A 14,326-nucleotide genomic window follows, 5' to 3' on the forward strand; every position below is an offset into this window, starting at 1 on the left:
AACCCGAATGAAATTTAGAATAAAGTGCCATCTTGGACATGAATGGACCAGCTGCTGATCCAAACCATGAGAACCTGCAGGCAAGTACAGGGGGCCTGATGTCCAGGTGGGACTGAGTGGGAATGAAGTGGATGAAGACTGAGAGTTAAAACTGTTGCATTCATAAATAATCAAGTAAGAAGTAAAATTATTACTTGGACAAACCATTTAATATACATATTTATCATACGTATGTGGACATTTTTAATCACACAACATGTTGCACTAGAGACAGACATTCAGGCCGTGTGTTGATGGACAGCTCCTCATCATTGCCAGTGTTTTTGAGAATGGACTTTGATGTTGATAAAGAGATGTAGAGTTGAGAGATTTATGGTATACTGTATGTTGCGAACACACTGTCTGTTATCGCATAAAACCCACACGTACAAAAGGAAAACCACAGTCATGGAGAAATTGTACACCACAAAGGTACACACTGATTTATTGTTGTTTCACAAACATGGCACTCCAAATACTGTGATGTTATTTATTAAAACAAATGCAAAATCAACACAGACACATGATGTAAGGTTTCACACTGCTTTTATTGAAAAAAAGCTGCTGTACAAAAATGGTGAAAGCATAATTCATGTTAAAATTGCATTATCTACAAAGGTGATTGTTCCAGTAAACCCATGCAGTCTTTCTAAAGGTTAGGCTTTCTTTCTTTAATCTATCTATGTACATTTTCAATTAGTCCATAGACATTACAACATATTTGAACAAAAAAGAGAAAGGATATGACAAAAAAAGACAAACTGAGATCAAATATAAAATTATGTTAAATTAATTAAGTGTAACATACACACACACACATATATATATATATATATATATATATATATACACACACACACCGACACACATACGTCTGCAAAAGTGACACTATAACTATACTATACACATTTGTCTCCGTGCGTCTTGCATTTTAAATAACGATTGCCCTCATAGTCAGAGCTGTGAATACATAACAGTGTAAAAAATAAAGAGAGTAAAACTAAGAGATGGCACATCCTACTGTAATACACTTAGAAATGTCCATGCTAGGTTTCTTTCTTGTTTAATGTCCCGTCCTGAAAACTTCCTTCACATTACGTACAGGACATGATTTACATGACAAAGACAAATATGTCCCTAAAAATATATGTGTATAAATATATATAATGAGCAATTAAAATTACAAGAATCTACTAATTGAACAAAAGTAAGCACTGAATTTAAAATGAAAACAAGCATAAGGTTGGCTACATAAAACAACAAAGTACATGCCAATAGTTTGCATACACCTTCTCATTCAATGCGTAACCTTTATTTCCATGACTATTTACCTTGTAGATTATCACTGAAGGCATCAGAACTATGAATAAGCACATGTGGAATTATGTACTTTACGAAACATTGTAAAATAACTGAAAACATGTCTTACATTCTAGTTTCTTCAAAGTAGCCACCCTTTGCTTTTTTGATAGCGCTGCAACCCCTTGGAGTTCTCTCAATGAGCCTCATGAGGTAGTCACTTGAAATGTTTTTCACTTGACAGGTGTGGGTTAATTGGTGGAATTTCTTGCCCTTTTAATAGGGTTGGGACCATCAGTTGTGTTGTGCAGAAGTCATGTTGTTACACAGGCGACAGCCCTATTGGACAACTGTTAGTATTCATATTATGGCAAGAACCAATCAGTTAAGTAAAGAGAAACGAGTGACCATCATTACTTTAAGAAATGACGGTCAGTCAGTCCGGAAAATTGCAAAAACTTTGAATGTGTCCCCTAGTGCAGTCCCAAAAACCATCAAGGGATGCAAAACTGGCTCACATGAGGACCGCCCCAGGAGAGGAAGACCAAGAGTCACCACTGCTGCTGAGGACAAGTTCATCTGAATCACCAGCTGAAGAAATCGCAAGTTAACAGCAGCTCAGTTAAAGACCAGATGAATACCACACAGAGTTCTAGCAGCAGACACATCTCTAGAACAACTGTTAAGATCAAACTGCGTGAATCAGGCCTTCATGGTCAAATAGCAGCTACAAAACCACTGCTAAGGAGAGAAAACAAGCAGAAGAGATTGGGCTAAGAAACACAAGGAATGGACGTTAGACCAGTGGTAATCTGAGCTTTGGTTTCAACCACCGTGTCTTGTGCGACGGAGAAAAGGTGACCGGATGGATTCTACATGACTGGTTCCCACCGGGAAGCATGGAGGAGGAGGTCCTAATGGTGTGGGGGTGCTTTGCGTGTGACATTTTGGGGATTTATTTAGAATTGGGGAGAGCTGGACCGCAGAGTGAAGGCAAAAGGGCCAACAAGTGCTGAGCATTCTGGGAACTCCTTCAAGAATGTGGGGAAACCATTTCAGGTGACTATCTCTTGAAGCTCATCAAGAGAATGCCAAGAGTGTTCAAAGCAGTAATCAGAGCAAAGGGTGGCTACTTTAAAGAAACTAGAATATAAGACATGTTTTCAGTTATTTCACATTTTTTAGTTAAGTACATAATTACACATGTGTTGTGTTATCATAGTTTTGATGCCTTCAGTAACTAATCATAAAAATAAAGGAAACACATTGAATGAGAAGGTGGTTCCAAACTTTCAACTGTAATATATACACACACACACAGACACACACACACACACACACACACAGGTATGTATACAAATAGGGACAGGGACGCACACACACACACAAACAAACACACACACACAACTTATTTTATTTAGTCCCTGGGTCTGAATTCTTAACATTTACATATCATTTTAGTATTCCTAATATTTCTCTAAAATAGTAATTACATTGGTCAAATATGTTTTAGTTTTTATTATCAAGTTTTTGTTTTTATTTTTGTAATTCAAAAACCATTTACAAACAGTTACACAATGTCAAATTTGTTTTAAAGATCCTTAAAATGTGGTTGTCTTTTATTGTAGACATCTGAAATCACTTTTCACTGTTTCTGTATTTATTAAGTAATTGTCACCAGCCCCAGACCTCACAAAACAGAGAAGTACAGAAACAGACTGTCCTGACCAGTGTGTGTATTGTGTGACTTTTGTGTAACAGTTAGTACTTCTCATTTAAGCATGTGAGCTGATGAAAAAGATGTCCTGGAGGGGAATTCACAGGGAGAGGGAGGCTTTAACACATTTTTACTCTACCGGAGCAGGAGCTCCCTGCGTTGAGCTGCTAGACTTCTCTCCTGGAGCTGATGGGGGTCTGCTTATTGCTCATGGGTGTGAGACCTGAGACTACAGGACCCTAGGGTTGGGGCCCCTAAGCCAGATCTCCGGTATTAAGTGATTTTCATTCAAATATTACACATTGCAAATTTTCGGGGATCAGTTTTCGAAAAAAAAAGGTTTGTAAAACAAACGGAAAAGCTCAAACGTTTACAGGGAAAAATAATTTATCATTATCATTATCATTTATCAGTGTCATTATATAGGTTTTTCTCAAGAATGTTCAGGATGAATTATTTTAACTCTGTGCAATAATCTGAATACTTTACAACTGGGTGGAGACTTTCAGTGAAGGATTGATTTTCACATGGCAGTTAAAGTTACCAAGCGTGCTGCCAGTGTTTGCACATTAAAGCATTAAGTATTATGTGTGTAACACTTTCTCCTTGTTTTAGTGCGTGTAAATTGGTGAATTAGAGGCAGATTGTCTGGAAAGGTGCTCTATAAAGGTAGTCCATTTACCATTTACAGTAGTACTGAGCCTTAATCAGAACAAATGCGCAGTGGTGATGGCGCAGTGGATATGACACATGCCCTTGGTGTGGGAGATCTGGGTTTGATTCCCACTGCGATACATCACTATGTTGATAGTGCTAATGTTTCCCCAAACAAGACATTTAACCTCTTGTTTTTTCCAGAGACGTAAAACATTCGATATATAACAATTGAAAGCCGCTGTGGATAAAAGGGTCAGCTAAATGACATGTAATGTAAAAATGCATTTCCTTATATTAAGGCTGGTAACCATTGAGATTCAGGCTCATTCCTAACTTGCACAGTGCTGTGTCAGCGCTGGAGAAACGTCTGGCTGGGATAGGGGGGGGGGGATAGGGGGAAAAACATTCTGGCTTGTTTGAATCTCTTTAAACCAATCGCAATGGCCTTGGGCGGCGTTAAGCTCCAGATTCAGCGACAGTGCTCTTGCAAAATAGATACCGGAAATAGCGGGGGGGGGGGGGATGCTGGCTAAAATATCCCGAGAGTCTACATCCGGTAAGCCAGACTGAGCTTGCAATAAGTAGACACCCTTTGTGTATTGCAATAATACTGCTAAGCCAGACTAATAGCCATTTTTCAAAGTAAATGATGTGTAGACAAAATTTATTTGCATTCTTATAATAAAAAGTGATCAAAAAGAAGAAGAAGAAGAAGAAGAGGATAAAGAACAAGACAATTTGAAATATATTACAATGATAGGATGACACACAGATTATCCATCCTGCATGAGCATGTCAACAGAAGTTGCTGCTGAAAAGGATGAAACTTGTTCACTTCTCTTTTACCGTTTTCCCCACTCACTCTGTGGATTCATCCTGCTTCTTCCACTTTGGTTTGGTCAGTGCTCCAGTCTACCAGCGCAGCGTCGGTGATGTGTAGTCGGCCTGGGAGTTCCAAAGCCATAAACAAAAACCATAAAGATAAAATGAGAAAGCAGAAGCAAATACGTATCATCCATATTTCTTACAACTGTTCCTGATCCAGAAGGAAAACCGATGTGACATTGGTACAGATTACACTGGGAGTTAAATGGGAAACTGTACCACAAAATGAAGAAGACAAGTCAAAACACTGAGAACATCCATAGAAACAGTAGTATGCTCTGACTGTAATAAAATAGGAATTCTTGCGCTTTTAAATTTGCATTTTCTTGACTGTTGATTAGATTCACGAATGCACACAGCAGTGTATTTGAAAAGCCAGATATTTAAATTACAAGAACATTTGAAAAACATGTAAGTGCACGTCAGGTTTCTGCAGTGGTGCAACATGATTTCTAAAACATCAGTTTTGTGCACGACATCTATGCAGAAACCCCCAAATCCTGTTTTAAGGTATATTTAAGTACCTAAAAAATGATTGAATCTGTGACATTGTTGAGGAGCTGATCTGAATATAATCCCTTAACAACTATTTCTAATAAAAGCAAAACAATCCCCAGAGCTGAGTCATCTTCTTCTCTGTGACACCTGTCAGTCTACATCCCAGATGTTAAGTCAGCAGACATGTAATAACCAAAACAACACGTAAAAGCTTCACTGTGCAACAAGCACTTTCATCCGCTCGTAAACAAGAAACTGTGAAAACAAATACATCACAGGAGGCACTACGAGGCATGTCCAGAGAACATGAAGATTATGTGACTCTGAATCAAAACAAAAAAACAATTGGAAAAAATTGTTTATTCTAACAATGCATACATTCCTACTGTGTTGTGAGAAATCCTCCACATCTGTTTCTCTTTTACACATGTTCATTAATAGCACAACAGAAACCAACGTTGTGCATAATGGTGAATCACCAGTGTAACACCAAACAATGCAATGGACTGCTGAATGAGTGGACACTGCTGTGGGAGGTAGGAGATGGTGTAGTTGTTCAATTTGAATTTGTTTATATCGCGCGATAAAATCAAGGCAACCTTAACACAAGAAAATAAAAAAAAATTAAAAAATGAAAAGATTAAGGTGAGATTAAGAAAACTCCTAGGGGCTTATAGAAGGAATCTCACCTAAGGAAGAGAAGGAGAAGACGAAGAAGAAGACATATATAAATATATATATAAATGTAAATATATATAATGAGCAGGTAAAAATACAAGAATCTAGAAATTTAACACAAGTAAGCACTGAATTTAAAAAGAAAACAAGCATACGTTTGGCCTCATAAAACAACAAAGGCATAACATAAATTATAAGATTGTAGCTAAAATGATGATGTGTGTATGTGGGAGGATTTATGAGAGACAGGAAGGCCAAACACAAGCACACATGAATAGTTCAGATCAATACAGACGGTTAAGTTTGGTTCATCAGACAGGTCCTAAACGCCTTTTTTTTAATAATTTTTTTGATAGAAGTTGACTGAAATGCAGCAGTGACATAACTGTCCCGTAGACAGTTTATACAGAACACTGGTGTTTGTTCATGGGTGCAAGACAACATTCCTTGTTTGAGTATTTTTCTTTTTTGACCCTCCCTTACTTTAAGTATCACAGCTGGAGCAATCCATTTAAATGTGTAACATCATCATCTCTGTGTGTGTGTGTGTGTGTGTGTGTGTGTGTGTGTGTGTGTGTGTGTGTGTGTTGAAAGCATGGGTCACACTTGTACCCTTTGTGAGTCCAGACCCCGTTGTTCCAACCACCCCACTGAGCCTGTCTCGAGTCTGTGTGTCAGAGGGACTTCTCTGTCCCGACAACATGAACGACGTTCACATCCTCCACAAATGCTTTTTGGGGTAAGGGCTTCCCAGATTCATGAATGTACAGCAAGCCCAGACCGCAAAAAGATTCGTGACGGACAAGTGCCACGGCTCCCAAATCCACGTCCACTCCAGTCCACGACTCCTCGAGGGTCTTCATCCTCAAAGTGTTGTGCATAGGGGCGTTTATGCACAGACGGTTCGGTCATTTGGCTCAACGTAGATGTTGCAACCACAACTAAACCCACTGGATTGGCACTGCTTTTGCAGCAACACGCAGCCTTGTTATTAAAAAGAGCGGCGGCGAGAAGAGGCGGCATCTCACTGCCGTGCAGACTCTAACACGCAGCAGAGGGATGGCCGCGGTCTCATTGGACAGGACGACTCGCCATCTACCAATGGCGATGGAGGAAAAGAGCACCTAAGCAGGAGGCCACAGCACCTGACAGTTCCATTACTCCCCTCCAACAATCACTATGAACACCAATGCGACATGAAACCAAACAATAACCAATAACAGATGACAATACACGAGAAAACGTCTGATGTGTGGTTTCCTATGTGCGGATCCATTACATTGGAAAAATGTAAATGTAGTTGCAAACGACCAGTGCCTCCAGTTTCATTAATAGTAAAGTTCCCTTTATTTGTAAAGGGTTAATCTGGCTCCAGACCTCCAGCTGCCGAAGCAGGGGCCCCACCCTCGCTCCGTTTCCATTGGGCCGTCCAGCCTTTCATTCGTGGACGCGTCTCCCAGCCGGTCACGATTTCCCCCATCTGTCTCGAGCGCACCGGAGCCAGACGCCACTGACGCAGCACGCGCCTTACTCACTTTTAGCAGTCACGACTCAAGACTCGGCGTGCACAAAAGAATGAGAAGAAAAAAAAACACTGCAAAGAAGGCTCGGATCGTAAAGGTAGCGCTGAGTATCAGGCTGCTCGGGATTCTCGCCCGTCAGATTCTTCATTCAAAAAAAAAAAAAATCGAGCGATGATGGATCTTTGCACGTGTGAAATGGCATAAAAAAAATTGAAAGAGCATCGAGAATGATGTATAGTAAATGACAAAAAAAGCTTGTATGTAAAACTTATCATACATGGTCACACTGGTACTGTAAGGACGTTCCGCGTGAAAGAGCACCCACTGTCTTAAAGCACTTCAGCACCACAGCCAGAGGACAGCTCCCCACTCAATGAAATGGAGCAGCTGATGGACACATTAGGACAACTACAGCAAGGACTGCATACATACGACAGGAGACACAGCACCCTATTTTAATCCGAACTGAGGGTGATCCCCGTGCAGCTGCAAACACACACTGGTTAAAGATAAAAATAGCATGCATCCACACAAAACACTCCGCACACGTCCCCCTTTAATCAAACAATCGCATTTGCTACTACCCTACGTTCTGCATACACAGATAGCAGAGCTTTAAGGAAAAAAGAAACGGGAAACAGGTGCGTGCAGCTGGAGAAACGTCCCCACAACTCACCATTGAAGCAGCGGAGGCTCCTTTAAAAAAGACGAAAAGTAGCAGAAAACAGGGACAAAAAGCCACTTCCTCCATGAAATATGCTCTGGCTTTTTCGCTTCTTCAAACTGTGCTCACACTGTACTCTTGAATGGTGTGCCTTTTATAGGAGTGATGCCCCCTATCTATTTCTGGATCACGATCCAACCCCGTTTCTATTTTTAGCCCGCGCGTGATGAAAAAAAAAAAAAAAAAAAAGAAAAGCTCGCAGAGGTTCCTTGGAGGAATTTCGAGCGTGCGGCGTTTGAGACCCGGAGCGCGCTCCCGCGTATCACCCTCCCTGCACGATAAAAAAAGCGCGTGCACGGTAGCATCTCCTTATTAATGGTGCTGTGGAAAACTGCACGCCCGGATTGCAACGGAGTCATGGAAGTTATGTTTATTATTATTGTTTTTTGATTCAGTTATGATTTGCTGCTGACACCATGGCTACCCCCCATGTAAAATAGCATACTTACACAAAGATAGCTCATCGGCTTTTTGATATTTTTACTCAACCTGCTCTGTATTGAACATCAAAAGACATATTTCACTACTGACATCAGGTGGAGAGTGTCCCACTTTAAAGGTGGAGGTAGGAGCCTTTGTTGTCTGTTCGGTGGCCAAAAAAACAGCGACAGTCATTGTAACATCCGCTGAGAATGTAAAACAGCAGAGGTTAGGCTGAAGAAGGCGCTGCCCCCCCCCCCCCCCCCCCCTCCTTTAAACTGGAAAGGTCATTGTTAGTCAAACCTATCTGTCATGCCATTTGAAGCAAAGGTGCCGTATTATAAATATAATGGTGAGTAAATGATGAGTTCCGCTGGTCATCAGAGAAACCAACACCGAATGTCAGATGAAGGCGTTAGGAAGTCATTTTATTCTTTTCCTCATGTGTAAAGGTGTTTCAAATGACTCCGGGTTGGGTTTCGCCTCCAGCGGAGCCCAACGTGGCCCTCAGTGTGAGGATGCAGAGGTGCACACAGAGGTGGAAGGCTGTTTCCAGGCTGTTTGGTCTCCGTCCTGCAGACTCCACTGCACTGGGCAGAATGCTGAGACGCGTAGTAACGGAGCGGCGCCTGGCCGACCGATGATGCTATTTTTAGCTCCCATGCTCACTATGCCTGGCGCTGCGGGTTTCTCTGCTCAGGGTACTACTACTGTACACATCAACACAGCGGGACAGCTTCCAGGAGGACAAGCAGGCCGGAGCGGCTCGGCCAGAACAAATATATTGGCAAGAGATACATAATCCTCCTTAGAGTATTTTTTTTTTTTTAAATCATTATTATTATTTTTATCAATGCATCTCTTCAGAATGATTCATTAAAGCTGCAACCTGTAGGATTTCCATGCCATTACAATTGCAGGATTCAACTTGTTCATTCCATTTTCTATGTGACCATGTGTATTTTGGTGTTGAGGTAATGGAAATTTGTATTGATCCATGGTGACATTAATTATTGCATTTTTTTTATATATCGTAACTATAACAATTTCAATTTTGATAAATTCAAATATAATTTGTCTTTGAAATACATATCCAAGCCTAAGTATAATACATTATGTGTCCACCACACACATCCTGCACACCAGCGAATGTAACTACTACTACTACTACTACTAGTACTACTAAAATAATCATCTTTATTTATATACTGTATTGCTTTGTATATTTATATATAGCACTTTGTTTTCTAGCACAAAGTGTTATGCATAAAATGCAACACAACATGCTTAACTAGCTTATAAGAACAGACACAATACTGTAAAATGCATGGTAGGACAATAAAAAACATAATGACACAACCTTGGGCCCCAAACACTTCAGGAGAAAGCAATTATGATAAGATGCATCAAAAAACTTCATCTGAAAGACTCAACAGATTCAGAGCCTCTAAGATCCCTAAGACCCCCTAAGACCCCCTAAGACCGTATCAACGTAGGTTGTCTTGCAGCTCCTGCACACAACTGATAATGATAGGTACAAAGACCAAGAAATGAGGACATGGTTGGAAACAAGGTCAGTTGGTGTATGGCTCTATTTTTACAACCTTCAACCCTCCCATTGAAAGTGGTTTTCTGTGTAAATCAAAACACAACCAACACAAATCAAACATTTTGAATGCAAAACCTAAAGTCTGAAACGCTCGTGAACGCTGCTCTGAGGCCGAGAGGAGAAGGAACCGAGAGGGCTAGACTCCAGGTGTGGACTCAAATCAGGAAATCCGATGAAAAACTGGCAGAATTTCTTTATGAGGTCTATCCATACAGGCACTTTATGTCTAATTTCACTCCTATTTCTGTATTGTCCTCGTCAGGGTTACCCATTATTTACGGTTACAGGTAAGGAAAACGTACCTGACACAAATCGCAGAAAGCATTTATTAGTCTTGGATATTTTCTTCACAGAATGGTTCAGGACTTGAAGTGCAAAGCCTGTAGGACTGTCGACAACTTGGTAATAGCCTGTTGTGATCTAATTTTTGACTTGGCAGGCGGGTGTACATATTTCAGATTCATTTGTGACTTGCAACATTACTAACTAGTGTTATATGACAGCAGGCTCCAACCAGCTCAGATTTGACAAAAGGTCAATGTTCACAATGTTTAATAGCAAGTCCATAGTGCAGTAAGACTACACCTCTGCACTAAGTCCTAATTATAGAAAAGTGTAAGAACAGATGTAAGCTGTTCTATGCTAATAGATTAACAAGAAGAAGAAAAACCTAATGAGAGTGGTCTATTCCACAATGGCAATGCAAGGTCTGTGTTAACCCTGCTACGCTCTCAGTGCCCTGCTACACCAACAACTACTACTCTATTCATATATATTAGATTATAATATACATATTGCCATTGTTCATCACACCCCCAACAGGTCCCGTCAAACACCACCTACCAAGAGCCTGGGTCTGTCCCAGGTTTCTCCTTAAAAGGAGTTCTTCCTCGCCACCGTTGCACTAAATGCTTGTTCTTGGGGGACTTACTAGAATTGTTGGGTCTTTGTAAATTATAGAGTGTGGTCTAGACCCTCTCTATCCGTAAAGCCTCTTGAAATTGTTATGATTTGATACTATAAATACAATTGAAGTGAATTATAACTTCAGTGGCACAGCAGCACGCTGAGCGGAGTGTGTGACGGCATTACGTTGGAGCTGTCCATGGTACTAAAGCTACAGTGAAGCAGTCAACACAGTCAGACTCAGGAGTGAGTTGATATTAGACTGAAGATGAAGACAAGACTTTGGTGTTAATTACACCGAACTGGAATTAAACAGCCAGTATATCCCTCGAGGATACAGCCAAGCTAAAGATAATGCATGCTCAATGAACGTAGTGAAGTAGTGCAGTATTTAGATGAATTGTTGCCAAAACATGAAAAGCAATTGGAGCAGAAAATAGATTGTTGCTGCCATACTAGAATTTAACTTCACTGTATGGTCTTCACATCTTCTATGGTGTGTATACATGCAGAATTAGTACATGTTTACGCATACAATAAGAACTTACATATCAAATACTTGTATTGCCTACTGCAGGTTTATGTAATACATTCTTTCAATTGAGTTCTTGTTTTCTTGTTTTAATATTTTTTAATATTCTGCTTATAATGTGTGATTATATTCTATTTTCCAGTTCCTTTTATTTGTTGAAGCCAACAATAAACTGTTCATTTCTTCTGATATCTAGATAATTGACCATATGTTACATACCCTGTCTCAGATATGATCAAGTATTATTTTCACATGTTTCTAAGTCTACATCAGAAATGAGCGACATTCAGACATTCTGTCCTTGTGTTGAAATCTTGTTCCACTCTTGGCTTCTGTGTCTTTAAAATAGTCCTTTCCTTTCATGTCCATGTAGGAAATTCACTATCATTATGTAATCTCTTGCAGCAACATCCATTCAGTGTTACTATATTCAGCAGCGCTGAGCCAAATATGTCTACACGCGGTGAGCTGCGAGAACACGTTTCTATGTGAAGTAGAAAAGTTTTGAATGAGAAACAAGAACCTCAAAACATCGCCCACTCCTTCTAGTGTTCCTCAACCCTAAATGACTTTTCAGCATATAAATAGTTGGAAACAATGTTATTCGTTTTAACACTGCAGAGTGTTGCACACAAATAGATTGTTTAACCATGCTGAACAAAATTATAAACACAGCACTTTTGTTTTTGCCTCCTTTTTTCGCAAGCTGAACTTGTTCATATGACACACCTGGGAGGTGGATGGATTATCTCGGCAAAGGAGAAGTGCTCACTAACACAGGTTTAGTGAACAAAATTTGAGAGAAATAAACCTTTTGTGTACATCGGAAAAGTTTTAGATCATTGAGTCAAGCTCATGAAAAATGAAGGCAAAAACAAAAGAGTGATATATATTATATAATTTTGTTTAGTATATTACTGACATGCAACTGATAAGATTGATGCCACACTCTATGCATAAGGATATTTGCTTTACCACTATCATGCAGCTCAACAACACCAGTGCAATATATGGATACTACAAGTTCAAATATACGTGGATATGGCCACTTTGTTCAAATTGAAATGTGTATTTAATCAATAAGAAACATAGATGAGCATACTCTACTGCTAATTAATATCTGTATAGACATAAGTATGCATCATTTACATGTTCAAAGATGCATGCAAGGTTGTGTTTCCGATGCAATAATACAATAAGATGCCTCAGCTGCTGCACAGCCTCCCAGTTAGTATACTATCACTCTGAAAACACTCAATGGGAACAGAGCATCACACACACACACACACAAATTCAATGCAGTGTCTCTACGGTGTGCCAACTCACATGCCTATTACATAACAGAGATGTGGGGCTGACAATAAATAATGTCCATTAGCAATGCAGCAGCCTGTTCGGCCTCAGTTGTACCGAATCAGAAAGGGAAGGGCGGGAAATGTGGATCTGCAAATCCGCCCTCTCATGTGTTGTGCTTGTATTTATAGGAGTCTGTGCATACACTTCAGCTCCTCTGCAACCATCTTGTTCCTTTACAAGATTCTAAAAATAGCAGACTGCACTGTGCTTGTGCCATTTTTAGGTTTTGCAATTGAAAAAAGGAAAAGAAAAGTGGATGCACTTTTTTGTGGACGTCTGTTCCATCTTTGTTCTAAGATGCTCCACGCTGCATCGGCAACATTATATTTAAATAAACAGCTTTAAACTGCCTGGTCTTACGTCCTGCTATATTTACTGCTTTACACATTGTCGGAAAGTAAAGCATTGTATTTTGTAAAGTGATATAAAAAACAAAAAAAGTTATGGGCGCCAAATTATGAAGCTTCCTATGATTCTTAATTTGTTTCTGACTACAACTGTGGATGGCAAAATAGCTGGTTAATTAAAACTGTAGGTTCAAAAAGTAGATATGAATGTTGTTTTTATGTCCTCAGGTCAGAAAATTAAAGGTCAGATACACCTAAAATATGACTTTATAATTTTATTACTGCACCACAAATGTATTTATGTAGTGACGTCATTCAACATGACCCCCCCCCCCCCCCCCTTCAACTGTTTGCCCTTTAATAACCTGGACATTCGTTTGAATCATGTGAATAGTTCATTCCCATTCCCGACACATATCACAGCCAAGAACACACATCTACTCATCTGTTTTGAATTGAAGCTAATTGTTTTCACACCTTCTAATCCTCAGGTTTCCCAAATACAGTGGAGATTAGGCCATGGAGTAAACCTTTGATCATTTAAGATATTTAAACATTTTTAAATTTCAGAGTTGCTTTAGTAATGTGAACTCCCTCCCCCTCACTGTAGTGCAACCTGATTTTAAATCAGTTCTATAAACACACACACGTTTGTTTGTCAAAATAATAGCAGTGTTGTGTTCAATTAGTGAAGTGATTTGTTCTGTAAAGAAATCGGTGTTCTAGTATAATATGGCCCATATTTAAGGAAGGAAGGAAGCAAATGTTGTGCGTGCTGGTTATAGTGCACTTCACACTGAAATACTTGTTCCAGGTGTTGCTCTGAGGAGCAGCGGACTTTGATTTAAAAGTTGATTGGAGAGGGGAAAACATATAAAGAAGTGCAGAAAATGATAGGCTGAAGCTAGGCTTGACGCTAGGCTCAGCCAAAATGATTTTAAATGCCTTGAAATGGCATCCAAAACCTGAATGACGTGGGGGGAAAACGATCAACGACCATTCAAAAGGATGGAAGAATAGCCCAAGTGGCAAAGGCTCAACCAATAATCAGCTCCAGGAAAATCAAAGAAGACTTAAAGTTACCTGTGAGTACTGTTAGAATCAGAAGAAGGCTGTGTGAAGCAAAGCTATCAGCT

General features: G+C 39.8%; 1 long non-coding RNA gene across 1 annotated transcript; it reads right to left on the reverse strand.

Annotated features, from left to right (window-relative positions):
* Positions 1-4,351: 4,351 nt before the first annotated feature.
* Positions 4,352-8,244, reverse strand: LOC117948855. Its single transcript, XR_004657577.1, has 2 exons — positions 7,973-8,244; positions 4,352-4,657 (listed from the first exon to the last, which is right to left on the reverse strand). It is a non-coding gene; the product is annotated as an uncharacterized LOC117948855 (long non-coding RNA).
* Positions 8,245-14,326: the final 6,082 nt, after the last annotated feature.

The sequence above is a fragment of the Etheostoma cragini genome, chromosome 1, assembly GCF_013103735.1.
Source record: "Etheostoma cragini isolate CJK2018 chromosome 1, CSU_Ecrag_1.0, whole genome shotgun sequence".
NCBI lineage: Eukaryota > Metazoa > Chordata > Actinopteri > Perciformes > Percidae > Etheostoma > Etheostoma cragini.